Source organism: Lepidochelys olivacea, assembly GCF_965140295.1.
Source record: "Lepidochelys olivacea isolate rLepOli2 genome assembly, chromosome: 3".
NCBI lineage: Eukaryota > Metazoa > Chordata > Testudines > Cheloniidae > Lepidochelys > Lepidochelys olivacea.
The window spans coordinates 163,892,725-163,920,223 of NC_140413.1; positions in this window are offsets into that span (position 1 = coordinate 163,892,725).

A 27,499-nucleotide genomic window follows, 5' to 3' on the forward strand; every position below is an offset into this window, starting at 1 on the left:
CTATCCGAGAAAAGCAAAATATCCATAAAATAGAATATTTGGGACAAGAAGTGTAGATATATTTACTGTAAAATGAGCTCTCTTCATATATTTATACAAATGTTAGTAATACGTTCATTGTTTTCATGTACAATTTATTTTCATGCATCTTTTAGAAATGTCAATAGATAATGTTTTTAGAAATAACTTTTGCAAAGGGATTGATCTTTTATTCTCTGGAAGAGGACTGAGGGAGAAAGCTGCTTTCATACAGAAAACACCAAAAGGTTCTTTATATTTAGAAGTAACAAATAGAAGAAAGAAAAATAACAGATCCAAACATATCAATCTCAAAGTTAGACAGCAGAGACATGAGAGCTGATTTTCTGCGTGAAAATCACATACAAAAGTACAAATTTAAGTCAAAAATTTATCACTGAAAGGATGGTGCAAATCTTTGGACGTAAATGTAGCTCCAAAGTGAGTCTCAGCCTTCAGTAGCCAAAAATAAACAGGTTCTTGGCTGAAAGACATAAGTGCTATTGTGAAATTGATATCCCTCCTTGGCTTATTCCCAGACAATATGTTGCCTTTCTGGGGGCTGATCAATGTGATTGATGTGATGTGTGAAATCCAGGAGGGAGCTCCCCTTTAATCAAATGCACTGTCCTCAATAGATAGGCAGCTGTGGACTAACACGTTTTCCAGCTCTCTCCCTTCAGCTCCCCTTAGAAATGCTACAGTCAAAATAAGGGGAAAAGAGTAAAGCAAACTGCAGGATGGGACATGAGATGGCAGCAATTGAGCAGTGTATTCAGTCTTTTGAAAATAAAAGACTGACTTCACTTGAAATGTTACAATCAGCTCACAAAGGACAGTCATCTTAGGCTAAAATTTATTTCTGGGAATAATGATGAAGTTGTTTCTCTCAGTATAACAACAGTGCCACAATGTTTAATTCTCACTGTACCTCTTCCCCATCTTGTCCCCTCACGATTAATATTGATCTGATATCATTATAATACTTTTTGGCTTGCGAGAAGATAGAATAACGGGCTAAAAATACCCTAAAAGGTTCTTGGACATTGCTGGTCTCTTTTAGACATGACACAATTATCTGTGTGAGGAATTTTAAGTACCAATTCTTCTAATTTTACACGTCATTGGCTTATGATCCTATAGGTCTCTCCTGTGCTCGTACAATAGAAGAAATACTGTATGTGTCAAACTGCAGTTGTTTTTATATTTCTTGCAGCACGTTCTTTTTAATCAGGCAGCAATTAAATTGTTAATACTTTTGTAGTGTGTGGAATAAATTAAATTGATTTAGCTTAAGAGATTAACATTACAATATGATCTTTTTTTTTTAAAGGCTTACTCTCACCAGTGTAAAGATTTCAGAGGTCCAAATCTCATTTGGTTAACCTTTCTACAATGTATTGCATTAGTGTAATACTTACACATCATAGCTCCATGCCAGATTGCCAGCCAATTATGTCATAAGCAATCAACTAACAAAGTACATTCAGCTCTTCCCTGGAAAATGAGCGTGGTTTTTAAAGCTAGAATGAGGCAACTGCTTTCCTTCCAGAAATGTATCAAGTAAGATAGCTTTACAATGGAATGTAAATGTGAACGAAACTATCATTTCAATTACAGCATGTATTGGCTATATTGACGAATATGCATATATATAAATGGCTGTAGTTCTAAGCTTCTCCATAATGGATGTGTATAAAAGATCTAGTCTAGTGTAGTACGCAAGTGCATGCAGAATGTTAGGCATGTGAACAATTTAAATGAAGTCAGTGGTACTACTTTTCGGTTTTAAGTTGTGCCCGTATTTTACTGGAACAAGATCCCTGGGACAAACCTCACCTTCTGCACCATGCCTAAGTATAGGGCTTTGGCAACCAGAGGTTTGAGAAGAACTGCTACCTCCCCTGGCTCAGCTGCTCTGCAGTCGCTGTTGCAGCATCATGACTGCTTGGGAGGGATAGCTCAGTGGTTTGAGCATTGGCCTGCTAAACCCAGGGTTGTGAGTTCAATCCCTGAGGGGGCCATTTAGGGATTTGTGGCATAAATTGGGGATTGGTCCTGCTTTGAGCAGGGGGTTGGACTAGATGACCTCCTGAGGTCCCTTCCAATCCTGATATTCTATGATTCTATGATTATGTTCCCCCATTCACCAGCTCAACAGAGGGGGGGAAAGCCTGGAGGATCCAAGTGGTATTGGATTTAGTGCCTCCAACTCCTTCCTCCTGTGGCTTGAGCAGCACTGCAGCAGCATTGGTGGAGCTGACTCCATAGTGTAAAAGGCGTGTGCACCCCTGCACAGTCTCCCAGTTTTCTACCTCTTCCTCCTGCGAAGCAGAAGTATGCTGGTTCCTCTGTGGGCAGGACCTTTTATTGTTACAGAGTAGAAGACTAGATCTGGCCCATCCCATGTAGCAAAGTAGAATTTATGGCCTGATTCTGCCACCCTTTCTCCCATTGAGGTGGCCCTTATTAGCTGGGTAGGCCACCGATTTCAAAGCTCTCAGTTACACGTTTGTTGTTAATTCCAAGTAACTCCATTGGTAGTGGTGAAGTTTAGCATTTTACTCTTTGTTTTCAATTTAACAGCTTTTCTCTTTATCTTATTTTTTGAATGAAAAGTACAATGGACAGCACTTTCTAAGGTTTTCCATCCATTATAACATCCATATGTTTAAGGTGCCATTCTGATGAAATTCCTGGCTTCTTGAATGCCAGCTGCAGGAGCTCAGCACCTAATTGTTGTTTTTAAGGTCTTCTGTGTTCCACAGCACAGGCCCACAATGGAACTCAGAATGCGGTCAAGCACAGTATTATAGAGTTCACAGGTTTTAGCCCTACTGACAGTCATTTATACAATGTACCCTTCTTTGCAACATCCACTAGGATCTCCCTTGTAGGGTAGAGCTCTCATAGGTTGATTGACATTAACTGACTGTTAAGAAAGAAAAAAATGGATTGAGGATCTGCAGTGTTGCTCTCAGTCACATGGCAGAAGACCATTTTCTGAATGCCGGATCAAAATGATTTTGGCCAGGTAGATGTGTACACTCAGCTGATAACCTGAGGCCTCCATGGAAATTAATCCAACCTAGAACTTTGTGTGGATAGATTCCCTGCACAGCTTCAGAGGGACAGATTTTGCTTTCTAAATCAGGGGGAGAGCCAAACCTGAGTGGGGAGACTCATTTCCATGAAAAGAAAGGTGCATAAATAATTTTTTCTCTGAATCTATATTGTCTAGTGGGTAAGAAAATTATTTTTGCAGCCATGAACTGCAGTCTATGAAAAAATGTATCTTTAATATTATGTAACATAGCAATATAAAAGGTATTACAAGGTAAATAAACATTTGAAATGTGAATCAGTTCAGTAAACCACATATGTGGAGTGAGTTGGCAAAATACATTTTCAGTCTGTGTATGTTAATAATGCTTACAGTAATGTTAATACACATTCATTGAAAATGCTCTGAGTGAATATCCCATTAAATACAGTTTCAATAGAGTCACGCTAAGAGATTCTACACTCTGATATGTGTTGGGCCACTTTGGCATGTGCAGCAGATAATGTCTAAAGCACAAAGGCTGAACAATAGGTAGACTGCCAAATTCTTATTTGTCCTTCACATGAAGTCCATATTGACTGCTTCAAAAACTCTTTGTATGAGCCATTATTTTCAAATTGTTTCCCAACTTATACTGCAATTGAAAATTGGACAGCTCTTCAATTGCCCCTGCATTTCAATTGATTACCAATACAGTTTTTCAGAATTAAGAATATTGCTGTATTTTTTTCCTTGGCATCATGTTGACTTTGTGTTGTGGTAATTTAAATATTGCTGTACAGTTTGTGTTGGACTCTACTGTTAAGATAACATGTGGGAGAATCAATTAGATTTATTATCTCTCCTTCAAACCATACAGTAAGTGACAAGATAACTCCTGTATATTGTGTAGCATTCATTGCCAAGAACTTGTGTGGTTTTATGGTTTTAGTACAATTGGGACTTGTAATGTCATATAGAACAATCAAAAAGTTTCTCCTCAGTCAAAATAACCACACTATGGACAGACATTCTCTTTATTAACACAGTTAAAGACAATGGGTAGAATGGGTTAGATAAGATCCATTACTATGTATGACAAAAGGTAGGCCTGTAAAGAAAGTGGAGGCTGGGGAGGCAAACATGACCTGCCAAGTGATCTTTTTTGGTCCTTTCTATCCATGGGCCCAGTCTTACTATTTTAGTCTTAACTCATGCAAGATTCCAACGAGCTCCAGCACGGGGTTTCCGTAAATAAGAATGACAAGAAGCAGCCCCCTAAATTATGAGTTGTAACTCCATGTCCTCACATTAGTTTTACAGATGGTGTCAAACAACAGGAAGGAAGCAGTGGGCTAATTCAAAGCCCACTGAAGTAGAAAATTGATAAAGGAAGCAACACAAGAAGAAATCTATGGCTAGCAGAGTTAAGGACAATAAGAAGGTGTTTTCTAAGTATATTAGGAACAAAAAGAATCTTAATAATGGTATTTGTCCATTACTAGATGGAAATGGTAGAATTATCAATAACAATGCAGAAAGGGAAGAAGTGTTCAATACATGTTTCTCTTCTGTATTTGGAAAAAAACAGATGAGGTAGTCCTATAATATGATGAAACTCTTTCTATTCCACTAGTATCTCAGGGGATTGTTGAACAACAGCTACTAAAGTTAGACATTTTTAAAATGAGCATATCCAGATAACTTGCATCCAAGAAATGTAAAAATAATGGCTGAGAAGCTCACTGGACTATTAACGTTGATTTTCTATAAGTATTGGAACAGTGGGGAAGTTTGGAAGAAAGCTAATGTTATGCCAATGTTTTAAAAGCGTAAACTGGATGCCTAAGTAACTGTAGGTCTGCCAGTATTACATCAATCCCAGGCAAGATACTGGAGTGGCTGATCATAGAAGATTAGGGTTGGAAGAGACCTCAGGAGGTCATCTAGTCCAACCCCCTGCTCAAAGCAGGACTAACCCCAACTAAATCATCCTGGCCAGGGCTTTGTCAAGCCAGGCCTTAAAAACCTCTAAGGATGGAGATTCCACCACTTCCCTAGCTAACCCATTCCATTGCTTTACCACCCTCCTAGTGAAATAGTTTTTCCTAATATCCAATCTGTACCTCCCCCACTGCAACTTGAGAACATTGCTCCTTGTTCTGTCCTCTGCCACAACTTTTAACAGCCTAGCTCCATCCTCACTGGAACCCCTCTTCAGATAGTTGAAGGCTATTATCAAATCCCCCCTCAGTCTTCTCTTCTGCAGACTAAATAAGCCCAGTTCCCTCAGCCTCTCCTCGTAAGTTATGTGCCCCAGCCCCTTAATCATTTTCGTTGCTCTCCGCTGGAGCCTCTCCAATTTGTCCACATCCATGCCCAAAACTGGACACAATACTCCAGATGTGGCCTCACCAGTGCCAAATAGAGGAGAGTAACTTCCCTTGATCTGCTGGCAACGCTCCTACTAATATGACAATAGCCCAATATGCCATTAGCCTTCTTGACAACAAGGACACACTGTTGACTCATATCCAGCTTCTCGTCCACTGTAATCCCCAGGTCCTTTTCTGAAGAACTGCTGCTTAGCCAGTCGGTCCCCAGCCTGTAGCAGTGCATGGGATTCTTCTGTCCTAAGTGCAGGACTCTCTGCACTCGTCCTTGTTGAACCTTATCAGATTTCCTTTGGCCCAATCCTCCAATTTGTCTCGGTCACTCTGGACCCTATCCTTACCTTCCAACGTATCTACCTCTCACCCCACCCAGCTTAATGTCATACGCGAATTTGCTGAGAGTGCAATCCATCCCATCATCCAAATCATTAATAAAGATGTTGAACAAAACCGGACACAAGACAGACCCCTGGGGCACTCTGCTTGATACTGGCTGCCAACTAGACATCAAGCCATTGATCACTACCCGTTGAGTGCGACAATCTAGCCAGCTTTCTATCCACCGTTCATTCAATCCATACTTCTTTAACTTGCTGGCAAGAATACTGTGGGAGATCATATCAAAAGCTTTGCTCAAGTCAAGGTATACCATGTCCTCCGCTTTCCCCATATCCACAGAGCCAGTTATCTCATCAGAGAAGGCAATCAGGTTGGTCAGGCCTGACTTGCTCTTGGTGAATCCATGTTGACTGTTCCTGATCACCTTCCTCTCCTCCAAGTGCTTCAAAATGAATTCCTTGAGGACCTGCTCCATGATTTTTCCAGGGACCCAGGTGAGGCTGACCGGTCTGTATTCGCCTTCTTTCCTTTCTTCCCGGATTCTCCTTCTTCCCTTTTTTAAATATGGGCACTATATTTGCCTTTTTCCAATTGTCCGGGACCTTCCCCAATCTCCATGAGTTTTCAAAGATAATGGCCAATGGCTCTGCAATCACATCAGCCAACTCCCTCAGCACCCTTGGATGTATTAGATCTGGCCCCATGGACTTGTGCATGTCCAGCTTTTCTAAGTAGTCCTTAACCTGTTCTTTCACCACTGAGGGCTGCTCACCTTCTCCCCATACTGTGCTGCCCAGTGCAATAGTCTGGGAGCTGACCTTGTCTGTGAAGACCGAGGCAAAAAAAACATTGAGTGCTTCAGCTTTTTCCGCATCATCTGTCACTAGGTTGCCTCCCCCATTCAGTAACTTTCCCTGACCACCACCTTGTTGAAACATACCTGTAGAAACCCTTCTTGTTACCCTTCACATCCCTTGCTAACAGCAATTCCAATTGTGCTTTGGCCTTCCTGATTACACCCCTGCATGCTCAAGCAATATCTTTATACTCCTCCCTAGTCATCTGTCCAAGTTTCCACTTCTTGTTAGCTTCCTTTTTGTGTTTAAGCTCACAGAAGATTTCTCTGTTATGCCAAGCTGGTCACCTGCCATATTTTCTATTCTTTCTGCACATTGGGGCTCGGTATGATATGGGACTCGAATAGTAAAGAATTAAAGGACGATAATATAATTAATGCCAATCAACATTGTTACCTGGAAAATAGGTCCTTTCAAACTAACTAGAGCTATACAAAATTAATAGACACACATAAATGGATTAAAAGCTGGCTAACTGATAGATCTCAAAATGTTTGCAGTGTTGTTGTAGATATGTTGGTCCGATGATATGAGAAAGATGAGGTGGGTGAGGTAATATCTTTTATTGGACCAACTTCTTTTGGTGAAAGAGACAAACTTTGGATCTATACAGAGCTCTTCTTCAGGTCTGGGAAAGGTACTCAGAGTGTCACAGATAAATACAAGATGGAACACATGGTTTAGAATAAGCAGTTAACACACATCCTGAGGGACCATTCAAAGTGCTATGACTTATTAACACCTCTCCAGTCATAGGACAAAAATTGGAGGTTAATGAGGTACAGATTGTTGTAATCAGCCATAAATCCAGTGTCTTTATTAAGGCCTTGATTTTTAGTGTGTCGCAAAATTATGAATTTAAGCTCCCAAGGTCATCTTTTGAAGGTATTGTGCAGGCTTCCTTTGAGAAACTGAGAGGTCAGATATGGAGTGATCATTTTGTGAAAAGTGTTCACCCACAGGTGATATGCTATATTTTTCTTTTACCATTTTTTCTGTATGAGTTTATTTGATAGTGTAATCATTGTCTGGTTTCACCCACATAGCTGCTATTGGGATATTTAGTGCACTGGATGAGGTACACCACATATTGTGCTAGGCATGTGTAGGATCCATGGATCTTGAAAGGTGTGTTGTGCGGGGTATAGATCATTGTAGCAGTGGAGACATGGGCTGCAGTTTTTGCATCTGATGTTCTGACAGGGTCTGATGCTGCTTTGAGTTAGTGTGTCCTGTGGGGATCTTGCTTCTGATGATGAGCTTGGTGAGGTGGGGGGGTTTAAAGTCCAGAAGAGGGGGTTTGGAAACTGTTTCTTTCAGGATTTGGTCCCCATCAAATATGGGTTGTGATTGTTTAACAATACTCCGTATGAGGTGGTAGGTGACAACTAGGGATGTGCAACTGGAGTTTTTTTTCCCTGTATTGAAGCAGGGTTTTGGGTGGTACTAGGGTGGCCCAATCCGTGATGCGATCTACTTCTCTGGTGAGGTTAAGGTGACCATGTGTCCGGTTTTCGACCGGTACACCCAGTCAAAAAGGGACTCTGGCAGCTCCACTCAGCACCACCCACTGGGCTGTTAAAGGTCTGGTCAGCAGTGCTGCGGCACTAGGGCAAGCTAGTCCCTCCCTGTCCTGGCACCGCGCCGTGCCCTGGAAGCAGCCAGCAGCAGGTCTGGCTCCTAGGTTGGGGGGGTCATGGGGCTCCGTGCAGTGCCCCCCTCCCAAGCACCGACTCTACACTCTGTGCCAACTCCAGACCAACCTGGAGGGAGGGTGGAGCCCCCCGCCACCTACTAGTGTCAGACCTGCTGGCTGCTTCTGGGGTGTGTGCAACGCAGTGTCAGGAGAGGCAAGCAGCATGCCTTAGCCCCGCTGTGCCACTGACCGGGAGCCACCCAAGGTAAGCTCGTGCCCCAACCTCAAGCCCCAACCCCCTACCCCAACCCGGAGAACCCCCAAAACTGGAGCCCCCTCCTGCACCTAAAGTCCTCATCCCAGAGCCCACAACCCCAGCTGGAGCCCTCACCCCCTCCCACACCCCAAGCCCCTGCCCCAGCCCGGTGAAAGTGAGAGCAAGCCACCGAGGGAGGGGGTATGTAGTGAGTGGGGGGCAGGACTTTGGGGAAGGGGCGAAACAGGGGCCTTGGGGAAGGGGCAGGACTACAGTGTTCGGTTTTGTGCGATCAGAAAGTTAGCAACCCTAGGTGAGGTTCAGTTCACTGATACAGAGCAATCTTCATGCAAACAATATGTATTTAAATGTAAATGTATACATCTAGGAATGAAGACTGTAGAGCATTCTTATTGGAAGGGGGACTCTATCCTGGGAACCAGTGACTCTGAAGAAGAGCATGGGGTGGATAATCAGTTGAACATGAGCGCCTAGTGCTATGCTGTGGGATCCCTGGGTGCATAAAAAGGGGAATCTTGAGTAGAAATAGAAAAGTAGAAAAGCTACCCTGACTTACACCAGCTGTGGATCTGGCCCATGACTTATAAGAGAACTGTAAGAAAAACCCTGGCCAGAGAAAAATATTCTCCTATTTGTTATCTTTAATATATATTGGAAACAAGAAAGCTTTTGAAGGGAAGCACCTTTACTGCACCTATTGATTTCCTTTATTTAAAATATTAATGAACTGACCAGAACAAGCTATTTTTTAAAATAAAATCAGAATTAAATAACCTGCATGATGTTTTCTACATGATTACAAGTGTTTATATATTAAAAACAGTATTAAAACTGATTGGTTGATAATGACTGCAGATGCTGACCTTTGGAGAGATTTATTAGTCCTACAAACTGTGAACTGGGCAACCTGCTCACTCTGACCTTGATAGAGGAACAGAAATCGTGTATGGTAGGTTTAACCCCTTCTTGATTCTAAAAACAAACTGCTGCTAATAGAGCCATATCAGGATGTAGTTAAAGAGCAGAATTTCCAGGCTGTGTATGTTCTTGCAAATAAAAGAAATTACCGGTAGTCTGTTCACTGAGAATCAAAATATAACATTACATTCAGCTGATTCTTTATTAACTAATCTAAAATGCTGGAGAACACACATTTTGTTTAAACACACTGTATAATTAAATTTACTGTCCATATGCCAATAAGGAAAGCTCCATATGTATCATACACTAAGGATTATTGGTCCTTGATTTCTGCCGCTCTGGGTCCGGTCCAATGCCCATTACAGTCAACGGAGTACTCCCAGTGACTTTAATAGGCGCTGGATCAGGTCCTATGTGTAGTGAAAGATGTAACTTGAAAGCAGACATTTATCAAGATAAAAAGTCAATAAGAGCTGTAAATATCTGAGAAAATAATTTAATTGCAATTTAGGTTTAAATAATGATGGTAGCTTGAAATGCTTTAGTTTACTTTTTTTTTTATAACTTACTCTCAAGAGCTAGTTAATTAATCTTTTTGAGCTCACAATTCATGTTTATTGACTATTTAATAAAGCACCCTACAGTACTGATAAATCCTGCATATAGCAGATACTGTATTCTTTACTCAATTAGAAGCCAAACTTCACAGCTTGTTCCCATGCGTTTTAGAATAAAGCAGTCAAGTGGGGGCTGTCTTGTAAATGGATTCAGAACAGCAACAACTGGTTACATGAGTAAATCTTAGATAACAGCGCAGTGGGGGAGGGAGAGGTGGTTGTTTTGTTTCTTTAAACCACCCTGTGATCTATACTGTAATCTGTTTTGTCTCTTGTCTCTGACAGTATCACAGGGAACCCGGCTTGGCTAGATTGATTGGTACCTCCAACTTAGCCATTTCCTTGCAGAATGGCTGGCATTTTTTGCCTAATGATGTTACATTTGTCCTGCAGATGATGTAGAGCACATTGCAGAGGATGAACGGCTCTGCTCTGATCACTTCTTACTTGGCAAGCACTCACACTTCACACCAACCGTCCTCAGTACCATTAATATTATATATAGATACCCTTGTCACTGATTTACACTCAGTGATCCGAAATCAGGACGGGAAGGGTGAAGTGTGTGGGAGGGTGGGGGTGAGGAGGTGATCTGATTTATTGTGGGGAATGTTGCAGAATAAAAAAGAAGTGATCAAATTTATATTAATGCCTTGACCTATATCCTCAATGCTGCTTTTTTCTCATCCCAAAGTGTCTTTCTTTCTGCAACAGATTTCAAAGCAAATTGCACAACACGATGACCATGTGTCCAAATTATGTATTTATTTACAAAAAAATCTCTCCGATCACAATCTTTTTTTATTCCTCAGCGTTAGTCCCCAAGGAGATAAATCAGTGACAAACTATTGGCCATATTCTCAGACAGCCTCCAAGGCAGCATGTGCAAGTTCTGCACGCCCACGAGGAGTTATCCGTGCGAGCCCTGCTTCCTGGCATTTGGATGTATGAGTTGGATAGTTATTGGGCTAACTCCTTCATTCACGCACATAATTGTGGGCCCTATATACAGTAGGCGGCTTGATTTGGAAATTTGTCCATTAGAGAGAGGCAACTTAGTATATACGTTGTAAAGAGAGATCTCTCTCATATATATGTGTGTGAGAGAGATCTCTTCACAATATTTGTATGTTGTGTGTGTGTGTGTATGTGTGTGTATATTACATACAAATACTAAATTAAAAGAACTTTGAAGTTGTGACACATTGCAATGTCTAGCACTCAAGAGTTAGGAAATGCCAGGATTAAGGATGGCTGTGTATTCTTAATTACATGATCAAATACAATTTTTTCCACAGGACCCTTGGCTTATTCAGTGCCCTTGATGTTAAGGACCGGGACACGGGTGGTTTTGCCTAATGGTCTGGGTGGGAGGCTGGCCTACTGGTTGGAGCAGAGGTGACCAGGCCTAGTGGCCAGAGCCTGAACTAAGAGCTGAGTTACCAAGTCCAGGGAGTGAGCTGAAGCCAAAAGCCAGGAATCAGGAGCCAAGGGTCAGAGCTGTGGTCAGAAATTGAATACCAAGCAAGCCAGAGCTGAGAGCCAGGAATCAGGAGCTGAGCATTGGAGTCAGAGTATCAGCCAGATCAGGGGCAGGAAACCAAGAGTGGGAGCCAGGAACAAGGAGCAGGAGGCAGTACTGGGGACCTGGAGCAAAAAAGGAGCTGGGAGCAGGAGCAGGAAGCAGGACCAGAAACATAGCTGCAGGTGTGGAATGCTATTGATCAGCCGGGGACCCAGGGGTGCTGCAGGGTTTGAGAATGTGACTGCTAGAGTCTTCAGCCAATCTGAATCAGCTGAGGGCAATGAGCTGGATTGGTGGTCCATGTGGGCCCCCCAGAAGCCCTCAGACCAGGCCTGTGGGGGTGGGCCTGGTAGAAATCCCATAATTGGGGCATGAACGTTCTCCTAAGGTCCTAAGATTGTTCATCTGGACCATACTCTTCCCAGTCCACCACGTGGAACAGCCCCACACCTGCTTGGAATCTGTCCTCTGCCTGATTATATTCTTCCTGGCCATGGATAGTTACTGGTGGGGGCGATGGGTCGGAGTGATCTGGAAATGGGTTTTCAGTGTGTGGTGTCAGGAGAGAGGCATGGACGGTGAGGTGGATTTTCACAGACTCTTGAAGCTGTAACTTAAAGGTCACAGATTTGATTTGCTTAATGATTGGGAAAGGAATAATATACTGGTGATCCAGCTTTGTTGACAAGGAGTTGGATTTTAAGTTTCAGGTCAACACCCAGACCTTGTCCCCAATGGCAAAGTTGGGTGTGTCCTGCCGATTCTTATCAGCCTGATGCCTGTATGGCTCCTTAATGGTTTCCAGGTGCCTTCTGAGTTTGCGTTGTACCCACAGTAGCATTTAACCCAATCAGTTGCTGCAGGCACCGGAGAATCCACAGGGGGGTCTGGATGGAAGCAGGGTATTTGGCAAAAAAGGGCTTTGCTGCAGTGAAGTGTGAGTAGCGTTGTTTTATACAAACCCTCAAGTAGGGGGACCCAGTTGTCCTGATGATAATGGATTACGTGACAAAGATATTGCTCAGGACCTGTTTGACTCTGATTGTCCTTTTGGTCAGTGGGTGGTAGGCAGAGGAGGTGAGAGACTCTATGCCAAGAGGCCCGAGAAGGGCTCTTCAAAACCTGGAGGTAAATAGCTGTCCTCTGTCTGAGATAACCCTGGTAGACAGAACAGACAGCTGAAACGCCTTTCCAAAAAAGATGGGCTGTTTCCTGGGCAGTAGGTATGGAATGGCAAGGGATAAAGTGGCTATCTTCATGAGGAGGTCAACAGCCACCAGAATGACTGAGCAGTCTTGAGAGCAGGAAATTCAGAGAAATGGTAGCCCATGTCTGTGGGGGAGACCAAATGGCCTTGAACATGGGGTCTTTGTCCAGGAACAGAGGTTGCAAGAGGCCACATACTGCTGGATGTTATCAGGCCACCAAAGGTGGTGAGAAATAAGATGGGATGTCTTGAACTGCCCAAAATGTCCAGCGAGCGGACATTCATAATGTCCAGAGAGTTTCATTCGTAACAAAATAAAAAGCAAGGGAAAAATAAAAAACAGAGATCTCTGTGCTCTGGTGCTGATTAGATGTTGCACTGTGCATAGATAGTCCAGGTTTATGTGGTCCCTGAGGACCTGGATCAGGAATCTGGCTCCCCCTAGGAGGTGGTACCACTTTTCAAAAGCAGACTTGATGGCCAATAGCTTCTTGTCCCAAATCCTGTAGTTCCTTTCTGCTGGGTTCAGCTGATGGGAGAAAAAGGTGCTCGGGTGGATTAGGTTGTTGGGCAGAGTCTGTTGCAACAGTGCAGTCCTGAGGACAAAGTCAGAGGCTTCTGCTTACACTATGAATGGAAGGATTGGATCTGAATGGGCAAGGACAAGAGCAGAAATGTAACTGGTTGAATGTGTTTTGACTTTCTGCAGGCAAGAAACCGCCTGTTTCAGGAGAGCCTTTACGGGTGCTACCAGGTGGGAGAATCCTCGGATAAAGGGCTAGTAGAAGTTGACAAAACTTAAGAATCATGGTATTCCCCAGACACCCTTTGGAGCGGCCCACCATGTGATGGTGGATACCTTATGTGGGTCCATGGTTAGCCCCTCTGGAGAGAGACCATAAACCAAAAACTCGACTGTGTTGCAGTCAAATTCACATTTTTCTAATTTAGCATAGACAAAGTCAGAACCACTTATATCTAGAACGCAGCATACATGCTGGTCATGCTGGGTTTGATTCTCATCTAAGCTGAGGTTGTGGAATGCTGTTGAGCTGCCATGCCTGCTGCAGTGAAGGGTTCATGCAGGGTTCACGCACCTGAAAACATTCAGGGCACACCCTGAGTGTTGTGTAGGAGCAGTGCACACACTGCCCCTTCCAAGGACATGGACCATGGGAAGTCGCCCAGAGGACATGAACCATGGGAAGCTTCCTTGGAAGGGGCTCAAGGCCTGAGAGCAAGGAATGTAGTAGATAGAAGCTGGTAAATAAGAATATTAATCAAAGTCATATTATTCCTTTTGTTGTTTCCTTTTGCGGTTGGAGTATGTAATGCGCATGAGTGGAGAAAGAATAAAAGAGAGGGTGGAAAGCTGACACGGCAGACCTTCCCGCTTGCTTGCTAAAAAGCTTTGTTTGTCTTGCATTTGAACCACAACACTGCAGGGTTTGAGAATGTACCTGCTGGAGTTTTCAGCTGCTCGGGAGGCTTGGTTCATTCGCTGAAACAGCTGAGAGCAATGATCTGGATCTGGGTTTGGCTGGGGGTCCCTGACTCAGGATGGACCTGCTCTGGGGCTGAATCAGATGGTGAAGTGAAGGTGGTTATCACCTGTAGGACCCTGCCTCATTTACTGCAGAAGTTGGCCCCTGTGTGTGTATGTGTGTGTGTGTGTGTTGGGGTTTGAGGCAGGGGGATTGAGGGAAGAGAAAGGATGGTGTCGTGGCAAAAGCAGTTAAATGTTGACCTATAGACTTGGATTCTATCCCTGCCTTTGCCACAGAGTTCCTGTGTGATGCTGGCCAAGTCACTACACCAATATACTATGTATTGCTCGTGTTCTGGCTACCATGGCTAAGACCCTGGCGTCTGATTTGCAGACATGCTGAACACACACAGATGCAGCCAAGCCCAACTGGAGCTGAGCTCCGAAATGCTATAAATGCCACATACTCGGAAAAGTCAGGCCCTTAGGCGTCTCAAATTAAGGCACCCAAAATGAGTTGACATCTTTGACAATTGTGGCTTTAATTTTTGTGCCTCAGTTCCCCATGTGTAAAATGGGGCTAATACCACCACCTCAGGAGTAATGATACAGGGTGTTCTAGATGCTCCTCACCTCTCTGCATTTGAGTCAGGCTGTTCCTTCTCTCCCATGCTGCTTGGGTTTGTGGGGGAGGGGAAAGCACTGAGTGTGCAGCAGAGTCTTGGTTTCGGGGGGCGAGGTCCTGTTCTGCTCCGCCAGGACCGCAGCCTCCTCCACATCACCTTGTTGCTGCAGGGATCGGGTGTCATCGGCCCTGACTGCAGCCCCGCTGTCATGGGAGTGAGGAAGCAGGGCATAGCCTCTAGCCAGGATTGTGAGAAGGAGAAAGAGCCCCTGGCTGTGGGGGCAGGCCAACCCATTGCTGAATGGCCCTACCCTCTCTATTTTCTGAACTCCTGGTTACCCAGATAAAATCCCTGCCCCCCATGCTGTTCAGATAATCAGGAGGATATTATATATGTGGACTGATCCTGCAAACCTATCCATGCAAACAGTCTTTACTCACAGGAGTAGCTACATGGATATCAATGAGGGTGCTTGTGTAAATAAGGGTTGCATTGTCCATAGCTCGGCCCACAGTTGTAATATTTTGACAAATTCACAAACTGGTAAACAAGACCTCCCTAAGATCTATCATTTCTAAAAACTGGTGCATTGGCCAGTTAGGGTCACAGGGTATCACTATTGTTATTACTGATTACAGGCTTGTCTTCAAGTGCAGGTCATGTTATTTACCTGCACAGTATGGGGGATGCTTGCAAAATGCCTGGCTGCGCTAGGCCTGGTTCAAGCTAGCGTTGTTTAATTTCTCACTTTCAGGAGCACTAAATTCATACAAAAGTAAGGAGGATTGTCTTGGGGCCAGATTGTAGCCCCGCTAGCAGGGTGCCACAGAGGTGTAAGGGGGCACAAGATTCCTCCTTGCACTCCAGCGCTGTTCATCTGCATCACAGGTCGCAGCACGGAAGGGGAAGCCAGCTTCACTGAGCTGCTAGGAGAGGACAGAATGGGGCCGGGACTGGGTGGACTTTGGGCTCACCCCCACCAACGGCATGTTCAGCACAGTGGTACCAACTCACCAGGGAATGTACTTTTGTGTCAGTTGTGGATCCAGAACAGTGTACTGTCCTCCCAGAGCAGTGCAGGGATTGCTCAGGTTCTCCTCAGCCTATATCCCAGGACTCCGCTCTCTCTGGCTATGGCTACACTTTGAGCTAGGCAAGTGTTTCCCAGCTCCAGGAGACATACTCACACTAACTGTAATTGAGTTAGTGTGCTAAAAATAGAGAGTAGCCAGAGTGGCACAGTTGGCTATAGGGGCTAGCCTATAGTACGATCCCATCCGAGAATGATCCCATCCGAGACAATAGGCACATAGTCAGGGTGGCTACCTCCTCCCACTGCTTGCACCACCTCAGTTACGCTCAATCTGCAATATGCTAGCTTGATCAACCCGACATAAAACGGAAGCTACTTCACTAGTTCTCCTATCTTAGTGTTGGTTAGGGAAGCTGTGGCACTTAGCAAATGGTTTTCATCATTTTACCACTGACCTACTGTCTGTGATTTCTGGGTAGGACAGCATGGTGACAGTGCATATAAACAAATGTGCAAAATATGAAATAAAGAGTAATTAAGCCCAGAATGTGTCAGGAAGTGAATTACGGTGTGTTAATTCATGTCTAGTTTTATTGATAATCAGCTAAACAGCAAGCATAAACTAATGCTGTCTGATTACTATCAATGCACCTAGGCATGAACGATAATGTCTCATTGGAATTATAAAGTTTGCTTATAAAATGCTTTAAAAATTACATATGTTACATATGTTAATTTAGATTCAAATCTAACATGTTCTGAACTGGAAATGATGTTGTATTAATTTCAACACTGTTCTTATTAGCCAATCACATCACTTGATTTCTTCTTACCACTTTATAATTATCATTAATTACCAGTTTATAATAAATTTATTCAGTTAATTCAGTGCTGTTCATGGCCTGAAGCATAAACCAATACTGGTGTCATTGGAACCTGTGACTAATTAGAAAATTGTAGTACCATTTGGTCACTTGTTACTGTAAATGATTTCATCCTTTAAATAACCCAACACTCTTTTTTTGCGATTCCTGCTGAGTTACTAAAATAGTTTCTAGTCAAGTTTTTTTGAGTAGGATCTGTGAATGACAACAAGGAAAGATAAAAGAACTAAGTATGTATAGCTTGGTTAAGAAGAGGACTAAGAGTGGAAAGTAATAACCATCTACATGGTTAGCATCTACATGTATTTGCAGATTTTAAATGCTAAGAATGGAGGAGAATTATTTAGGGTGGTGCTAGGGGAAATGATTTAGGCATGCTGAGAAGACGTTTAGAAGGGAAATTTTAGACTGAGTATAAGGGAAACTTTCTGACAGCAAAATTTAATATGTAATTGACTATCCTCCTCTGGACTGGGGAGTCCTGCATTGAGTCACGTACTGCCAGGAACAATCCCACCCTAGCTGGAAGATGAACTAAAATCTCTAATTTCCATGATTCATGCAGTGCTGCAGTATAAGCTGGTATTCAGATCACGGTTTAATGGCTTAACTTTATAAAGGAATATTACAGTATTCAACAGTAATGATCTCAAATGCTACATCCTTCAGTAGTGATACTGATTTAGTTTGAATAATAACTGTAGAACATTGTTGCATTTTTATGAGGATTAATTATATTGTACAGTACTCAACTGAAAAAGACCTTATACACTAATTTTCAGCTGATGGAGTTAGGGATTATCGTCTTTTTGTGTAAGATATCTCATGTCCTACTTCTGATTCTAATATATTCTTTCCCAAATACAACTCCTCCTGACCACTAAAATCCTCTCTCCTAACACAATTACATGCACATATTCCCCATGCCAGTCCACTACCCGAAGCAAGCATGCTTATGTAGCTCCTTCATTTTACATTGGCCGCCCACAATCCCTGGGGCTATTATGGCTGCTGGGTCTCAGTGTGACCTGGCTATTCTGTGCATCTGGCTATTTTTCCCGCAGCCATGCCCCCATCACTGGGGTCTGGAAAGGGGTGATGTAGGTGCTACTTCTTGACTCTGTGCTGCTCCGGAATTCTGCTGTAAAAGTGGCAGATTAGGCTGTTTTTATGGCTGCTTGGAATTGTCAAAATGATCAATGTAAATATCATTAGCTAAGTGATGACAGTCCTTCTTGTGGATCAATGGATAAACACTCATGGGTGGGATTGTCCCTACCGTCCCCAGATCTGTTCCCTACGAGGGCTCTCACCACTGCTACCTCAGTTGGAGCTGCACAAATGCTAGCAACAGTGGAAATATTCACGCAAAAATGTCTGATGTAGATGCATCTTTAGCATTTTCTTCACTGAACGATAGGAGGGATCATAGATTCTATATGCTAAAATATTGTGTGTTAATGGATCAGTCAGTCTGGTAAGCAGTGAGGTTGGCATTCTTGCACACGTGCTAGGTGCCTCACCTTACAACCATCACCCCAACTGGTCTAGCGCAGTGTGGGCAGCCTGCAGCCCGTGGGCCACACATGGCTCATCAGGGTAATCCGCTGGTGGGCCGCCAGACAGTTTGTTTACATTTGCACGGCCGCCCGCAGCTCCCAGTGGCCGTGGTTCGCTGTTCCCAACCAATGGGAGCTGCAGGAAGGGGCGGCCAGCTGCAGGTTGCCCGCCACAGGTCTAGAGTTTAGCATTTCTGACCTCCTGTATTTCACTTGGCAGGATAAACTGGGCCAGTCATCGTTATCCTATTTGGCAAGCTAATTCTGAGTTTCATGCATTTCGAATGAATTCAGTGGCTCAGGAACACAAGAGTAACAAACATTCCAGAAAGCAGTGAATGTTACCCTTTTTGTCAGATACTCATGCATTGTTATTTTTTTCTGATGGAGCAGGGGATGGGAATGTGACATTTCACTCCATATTCTTTATGAAAAATATGTCATAAATATGACATAACTGAGATGTACTTTATGCAAGATGAGTCTTATATCATTCAAAAGGTTATAAATTACTGAATGTGATTATCAATTTGTATGCCTGTATCATTTGTGTATCTGAAGTTAGGAATATTGACTATGTATCTGTATTTCAGCTATGCTAGGTGTCAGAGTAGCGGCCGTGTTAGTCTGTGTTTGCAAAAAGTAAAGGAGGACTTGTGGCACCTTAGAGACTAACAAATTTATTAGAGCATAAGCTTTCGTGAGCGACAGCTCACTTCATCGGATACATACAGTGGAAATATAGTGGGGAGATTTTATATACACAGAGAACATGAGACAACGGGTGTTACCATACAGACTGTAACAAGAGTGATCAGGAAAGGTGAGCTATTACCAGCAGGAGAGCGGGGCGGGGGGGACCTTTTGTAGTGATAATCAAGGTGGGCCATTTCCAGCAGTTGACAAGAACAGTGTGTGTGTGTGTGTGGGGGGAAATAAACAAGGGGAAATAGTTTTACTTTGTGTAATGACACAACTATGCTACTTTAGGTGATGCCCACTGCTAACACTTCAGGTACAACAATGGAAAAGCCAGATAGGGCTGATGGCCTATCAGCGAGGACAATGGACTGTGAAAAGGCTTGGCCTTCCTGCTCCATACTGCCACTGACAGGTTTCAGAGTAACAGCTGTGTTAGTCTGTATTTGCAAAAGGAAAAGGAGTACTTGTGGCACCTTAGAGACTAACCAATTTATTTGAGCATAAGCTTTCGTGAGCTACAGCCCCCCTCCTCCAGATATTCTGGTTTAACTTGGATTTAACCTTTGAGAGTGGTCAGTTTGGATGAGCTATTACCAGCAGGAGAGTGAGTTTGTGTGTGTATGGGGGTGGGGGGGTGAGAAAACCTGGATTTGTGCTGGAAATGGCCCACCTTGATTATCACGCACATTGTAGGGAGAGTGGTCACTTTGGATGAGCTATTACCAGCAGGATAGTGAGTTTGTGTGTGTGGTTTTTGGGAGGGGGGTGAGGGGGTGAGAGAACCTGGATTTGTGCAGGAAATGGCCCAACTTGATTATCATGCACATTGTGTAGAGAGTTGTCACTTTGGATGGGCTATCACCAGCAGGAGAGTGGGGGGGGGGTGGAGGGTGAGAAAACCTGGATTTGTGCTGGAAATGGCCCAACTTGATGATCACTTTAGATAAGCTATTACCAGCAGGACAGTGGGGTGGGAGGAGGTATTGTTTCATATTCTCTGTGTGTATATAAAGTCTGCTGCAGTTTCCACGATATGCATCCGATGAAGTGAGCTGTAGCTCACGAAAGCTCATGCTCAAATAAATTGGTTAGTCTCTAAGGTGCCACAAGTATTCCTTTTCTTTTTTCAGTTTACTGTACTCCTGAGTGCTGACCTTGTATATAGGCATGAAAGATGTTGGCCTCTAGTGAACTACCCATAGATAGCATAAATAATCTACTACTGCTACTACTACTTGAAGCCTAGTCTGGACTCTCTCAGCATGGCTCTCAGCCAACTCCCCCTTCCTTTGGTCCTTCTGATGGTTAATCTATAGGAACACCCCAGATAAAAATCATTTTAATCCAAAATTCTGTCTCTGGCAGTGGCCAACCCAGCTGCTCTACAGAGGAAGTAACAAGAAACCCTGAACTGGGCAATTATGGAATAACTGATATCTGACTGTGATCCTAACTCTGCATGAAGGTTAGATTTTATTTGATAAATATTTCTTATAAAATTAATTTTTCAATCTTGTTATTTGTATTGCCACGGATCATGTAGAGTGATTTATAATTCTGGTCTCACACGGCTAGTTACAAAGTAGAGTTTTGATTAATCAGAGAATTGGTTTAATCATGTGTTGCTAGGAATAATAAATTAATGCAGATGAGGTCCATACAGCTGCCTCTTGAACTAAAGACCTGAACCTGCAAACATTGAAGAGAATTCAGTGGGACTGCTTGTGTGACTAAATTTACTAGTCTGTAAGCATTTGCAGGATTGAGCCCTAAATCTACATTGGACTGCCTCTAGATAGTTGGCCCAGCTCATTATTGTGTCTGCCTCGAGCTAATTCTGAATATCCTCTCACACAGTAAGCAAATGTGATAGGCACTTATGTAGTGAAGTAGAATTATTTTATTATTTTATGGCATTGTGCATAATAAAGTAACAATAAAATGTTACAGCGGATACTTGCTCTTCACAGAAGTAATTTTGTGGACAAACTTTATCCTGATATCTTAGAACTTTTTTACCTTGAAATAGTAACCTTGAAAAATTGATTTTGGAAGGGTGTTTTAATATTGTGTGCTGGGTGTCCAAATAATCAGTTACATTTGGTGTTTCAACATGAAATCTTCTAAAAATATAGGTTGATCAAATATCAGATACATACCACTGGTGTGTGATGTGGACATAGTAGCAGCCCCGATTCATCCCTAAAGCACGTCCATCCTGTGAACTGAACGAGGCAAGGGTCCTGTGTTAAAAATAGTATGTGATCATGTAATTAAAGACTGTATCATAATGCACAAAGGAGCCAAATTAAGATTGCATAGGCAGCCTTAATTGTGGCATTTCCTAGTGCATGACCTGGCACTCTTAATAATGTACTTTAAATATAATTAATATGGATGATGGAAAAGGAAGCATCAGTTCTGGATACACACAAATTACACGTTAATGTAAATTCTTCCTAGGCCTCTTTATATTTCCTATCATGTTTATTATTATTAGATCCCACCTATAACCCTTAATCATATGAGTAATCCTTACTCACTTCAGCAGTCCAATTTACTCATGTGAATATAAATTGCAGGATGAGGCCCATTATATATAGAAATGTGTATATATAAATATGTTCTTTTTATTTCATCATTCAACCAATCATTTAATTATCAGTAACAAATTGCAGTTTGAAAATAGATTTCTAAATTGCTTTTTGAGCTTTTCTAATCATAGCTGGAATTTTTGCTATCCTGTGAAGGCAACGTAGCAGGGAACGGGGAACATGTAAGGATAAATGTCAACTGTCAATATGTGGGTCCTGGCACCAGAAAACTATATACCAACTGCTGTTATATATCACTATACCTTTATTCAAAGAGCTCTCTCTTTCCTGTGAGGAGTCAAGTCTGTAGAAAAAAAGGACAGGAAATCAATAAGTAGAGTAAGAAATGAAATAAAAAGTAGTCTCTGTTTTAAGTGTGCTGTTTCCCATTTTTATCACTGCCATAACTAAGCTTCTAATGATTTGTACCTATCTGCCTGTTGCTGAATTTGTTTTCTGCATGTTGCACCAAGATCTTTAACCCAAGGGAGAGAATGGAACCCTCTGTCACATAGTTTTAAATGGATAATCTTTCACCAGTACATCATCTGTGAGATGAAAAAGATCTGTTGATTTAAAATGTAGCTATGATTTAAAATAATGCGATCACAACAGCTTGGTCCTGGGATGGGTCATCTGAGTGAAATTCACCCCTGTGCAGGGGGCCAGTATATGACCTATCAGTAGGGTTGCCAACTGTCTAATCGCACAAACCCCAAAACCCTTGCCACACTCCTGCCACATCCCTTCTCTCAGGCCCTGCCCCCTGCTCACTCCATCCCCCCTCCCTCCGACGCTCACTCTCCCCCACCTTCACTCACTCTCCCCGGGCTGGGGCAGGGGTTGGGGTGCAAGAGGGGTTTCAGGCTCTGGGCTGGGGGGGGGGGTGAGGCTGATGGGTTTGGAGTATGGGAGGGAACTCCGGTCTGGGGCAAGGGATTGGGGTGTGGGAGGGGGTGTAGGGTGCGGGCTCTGGGCACTGCTTACCTCTGGCAGCTTCCAAAAGTGGCAGCAAGTCCCTGCGGCTCCTAGGTGTAGGGAGGGGCAGCCAGGTGACTCTGTGCGCTGCCCCTGCCTGCAAGGACTGCCCCCACAGCCCCCATTGGCTACAGTTCCTGGCCAATGGGAGCTGCGGAGTCAGCGCTCTGGGAGGAGGCAGCACGCAGAGACCCCCAGGCCGTCCCTGCCTGCGTCTAGGAACTGCAGGGACTTGCCGCCACTTCCGAGCATCACACAGAGCCAGGGCAGGTAGGGAGCCTCTCTTAGCCCCACTGTATCACCCCCTGCCAAGCGGACTTTTGGCCTATTAAAATCTCCCAGATTGCTTTCAATAGCAACTGGGAGATTGAGGGCAATTCTGGGAGACTCCCGGCCAATCCGGGAGGGTTGGCAACCCTACCTATCCATCATTCGACCCCCACTTTTACTGGGTTTTGTGGGCAAGTCACAGTGAAATGATAGAAAGGCCAGGTGCACTGATGTAGACACACTGGCAAAACGAGAGCCGACATATCTGGAATTAAGCAGCAGATTGCAACTTTTATTAAACTTTCATACAGGGGAGGGATGCTGCCTGCCCATCACCCATATTCCTCTATACCCGGGATTTAGTGGGATACCATGCAGGGGTTACAGGGCTTCTTACCATAATCTGTAGCTCAGGGTAGGTTCTCCTCAGCCTATATCCCAGGACTCAGCTCTCCCTGCGTCCTAGCACCCTCCCCTTCCTCCCTGCAATAAGGGGACAGAGGGTGCAGAAGGATGGGATGTTGGCCCACGAGGGCCACAAGATCTGACTCCGGCCCGTGAAGGCCACAAGGTCCCACTCTATTTCATGAGACCAAGGCCCATCTCCAAATACCAGCTCTTCTACCTCTGGGCCCATTCAGTTTATCCTTTTAACACTGGAAACCAGCCACATCCTCTAACTTAACCTGAGCCTTTGTTCAGATTTAGCACATTTCTGCCTGCCCCCTTTGCCATGCCCAGGGGCCTTGCAACCCCAACTCCTTTCTACTTCTGAAGATCCGGTGATGAAACCCAAAAGTCCTGGCACCTTGTGGTACTTGCTAAGTCCTTGGCTGTTGCTCATACCCAATTTGAGTACTCTGGGGCTTCTTCTTTAGTTATGCTCACGAGTAAGTACACTGCATTTCTTTTATGGGTGAACCGAAGGGTGACAACATTTACCAATAGCTTTGAGGCCAAGCAGAGAGGCTGTTTAGTGTTGACGGACCATGTAACTAAGCCAGCTACATCTTCTCGGTAGATGAAGAGGACCATACAATCCTCATAAAACGTCATTTGTAACTTGCATGTCCCAAAAGATGATAGTAAATGAAGACCATTCTTTTTCAAATCAATATTAGAGATTAACCCAAATGGCAAATTTCAGTTCTGGGTCCAAACTTCCAAAAAATTCAGGTGTGTTCAGATCAAAAGGTTTTGGTTTTTGGATACCTCTCATTTTGGAGACCCTATGCTACCAATTTTGGCACCTGAACATGTGCATTTTGTACTCTGGACGATGGCAGAATATTATGTAGATTGAGATATTTAGCAGGGGAGAAATTTCAGCTTGTCTTTTGTACGAATATGTAAATGGAATCAGAATGGAAAGGGCAGAATCTGACCTTAAGAAAGATAATGAGAATGAAAAACATTGGGGAGAATCTGTAAAAATTCAATCCACCTAGAGAGGTGTTCTTTAATATCCTTTTAGTAAACAAATGTCCATTTCCACACACTCTTTGGCTTACAAGTATTGATGCAATGATGGAATTGTGAGAAACAGCATGGGGCTTCTGGCCCTGTGCTTTGCTATCTGGGTCATGAATATAAGAATTTCATTCTAATGTCCTAGAGCCATATCATGCCATTGATTTTTTTTTATTATTATTATTTTTTATTTTAAGCAGATTTCATCATTGATTTAAATGGGGGAGTTCTGTTTAAAAATCAATGGCACAATATGGCCCCAAGACATTAACACATTCAGAATATTGACAGCAAAAGAAAATAAAACCTTTTTATTTCCAGTCTTTCTCTCAAAATGTTATAATTTTTCCCAGAAACTCCAGCTGTTCCTCAGTAAGTAGTTAAATTAAGTGTAAATGCCATTGAACACAAGTTAACTATTAGAATAAAAAAAAACCAAAGAAAACCATATGACTGGCATCCAACCTTTTAATCAAATAATTTACTAATCACTCACAGTGGTACAGCTTCACAGTCAACTCTTCCAGTTAAACTCATCTCCCCTGACCCCCTCCTTGCCACTTTCCCTCAGCACTTCACTTCAGAAAATGTTCAGTACAGCCCATTAAGGAACACTTTAATTCAAGAGGGTCTAGCTGATCAAGAAAAATTAAGCTCCTAATAACAGCAAAATCGAAAGAAATTTGGACAAAATGACTCTCCGCATCACAGATTTTGTTTACTAGTGGGTAATTAATTCTCCACATATGTTGGGAACATCTGTCGCAGTGACCTGCCATCGTATCTGTGAAATGACTGCTGTGCAGCTCCTCCGCAGGTCATTAGCAACACTCGGAAAGGAGGCTTCCTTCTCCTGCCTCCAGAATGGGCAACTTTCACTTTAGCTTCTATATTCCATAAATTCTCCAGTCTGGATTGCCCTCTACTTCTTCCCGTCAGATTCCAGCATCTAGCTCTCCATTCAAAGCAAATTGAGTTCAAAGAAAGAACTAGCATATGGGAAGAAAATAAGGGAGAGAAATTTACTATGAAATGGTCCTGACGTCATATGTTAAAGGAATCAAATCTAGGTTGTTTATTTACTAAAGTAATATATGGGGAAGTGGGTGGAAGGCTGGATTTTTCTCCTTGACAGAACTGATCTACTTCTAAATGTATGCAATGGCACCAAGATACCACGGGAATATGCAGGAGCCGGAGCAGGGACAAGACTGGCATGGGGCCTCTGTCTCTATCTATATTAGGGTTTTCTGTAGTAGCCAAGGGTTGCACAGATAAAGTGATCATGTGGTTGAGATAGCAGTGAGCACTAAGACTTGTGGAAATCCTTTTGTTACTGTAAAAACAAAATGAAGCACCAAAGGGGAATCCCAGTGCCCGTACTTGAAATCCACACTCAGGTGGTATGTTGGCCAAATCCTGGTCACATGCCAGTGCATCATCATGAGTTTCAGAGGTTATTTTCAAGGGCATGCAGATAATTTGTTCTGTGGGGAAGCATTTTTTAAAAATCCCCCTGGGGATTAGAGTAAGACAAGGAGGGTGAACACCTGCATCTCCTCCAGGACACCTGTGTTTACAGTGAATGCCATGTAGCCAACACATATTCTGTCAGCGAGGGGGAATGGGAGATGCACACATCAAAGAAAATTGATCTGAGATATCACTATTCAGAAAGCAGAGCATTCACTATAAAAACAGTCTGTCCCTCACCCTATTTTAACTGTCTAGAAGCATTTCAGTGCTTGTCACTGTAAAGTTTGGTTAATTTTAATTGTTTAAAATTTAAATCTGGGTAGCTTTATGTCACTGTCCTAAGATACCTGCCTTTTGGTTTTGTTTTTTTTGTGTGTAGAATTTTAAAGGAACACTGCCAAGTTAAAAGTCAAGGACCCAGACCCTCAGCTGGTATAAACTGGTGTAGCTCCATTGATATCAGTGCAGTTCTGCTGATTTAAACCAGCTCAGAATCTGGGCCTACATATTTGTAAACAAAAATAAGTATCTTTACTTGTGTTATTAACAACACTGAGATTAAATCCTGCTCACCTTACTCATTCAGTACTCCTGTTGCTGTTAATAGGTTACTTATATGAATGCCCACATGAGTGAATGTGTTGTATGTCTGTTCATTTACTGTTGCCCATTATGTGAGGCTTCTCCATGTACAGGGGGAAATGTTCTATTGTGCTTACCGTACTTTACAGGGTATGTTCTGTTATGGAGCAAAACTGTTTTCATTTTAAAGGTATTTAGTTTATATACAAGTTGTTATACAAGTGAAATTGTACTCAGAACATAGGGCTGGGAATTGGGACCAGGGATCTGTTCCTGACTCTGCTGAAGACTTCTTGTGTGACCTTGGTCAGTGTCTTAGGACTCATGGAACTGATGGCTGCTTAACAGAGTCTTCTAAGAAAGGTTGAGAAGTGTAGTGAGGACATTTTGAATGGTTTTACATTTACAGGTTTTACTGCACCTTCCAACCAAAGTTTGAAAGCATTACAGAATATAGCGTCCCAACACCACAGTGAGGTACTATTATCCCTGTTTTATAGATGGGGAAATTGAGGTTGAAAAAAGGTACAAACTACTTTTTTCAGTTTTTGAGTGACCAACCTCAGATGTCTAGGTGTGTGGCCAGATATACAGAAACATATGCACAAAATGTCACAGATTTTCACAGTTAATATTTCTAGGACTTTTCGGGGTTTTTTGGGTTTTTTGCAGGGCAGTTATATAGTTAATTCCAGTGCACAGTGAAATAACGTAAAACCTAACAAATCCACAAGAAGTCAGGACTTCACTTTTACTCACTGTGTGCATGTGGAATTTCACAAAAGCAATGAGATAGAACTTCTATGTTCCAAAACATAGAATTTCTCCACTTGAGCTAAAGAAAAATCGGTTAGCTATATCCGTCTCTGACAAACAACTGAGCAGTACAGATGTCCTGTGACAGGGTAGTTGTACTCATACACACTGGTCAGTTTGTTACAGTATATTCATACAAGGCCTTTTACTATGCAAATCTAGCCTGCTATGTTAAACCTTTGAAATATGT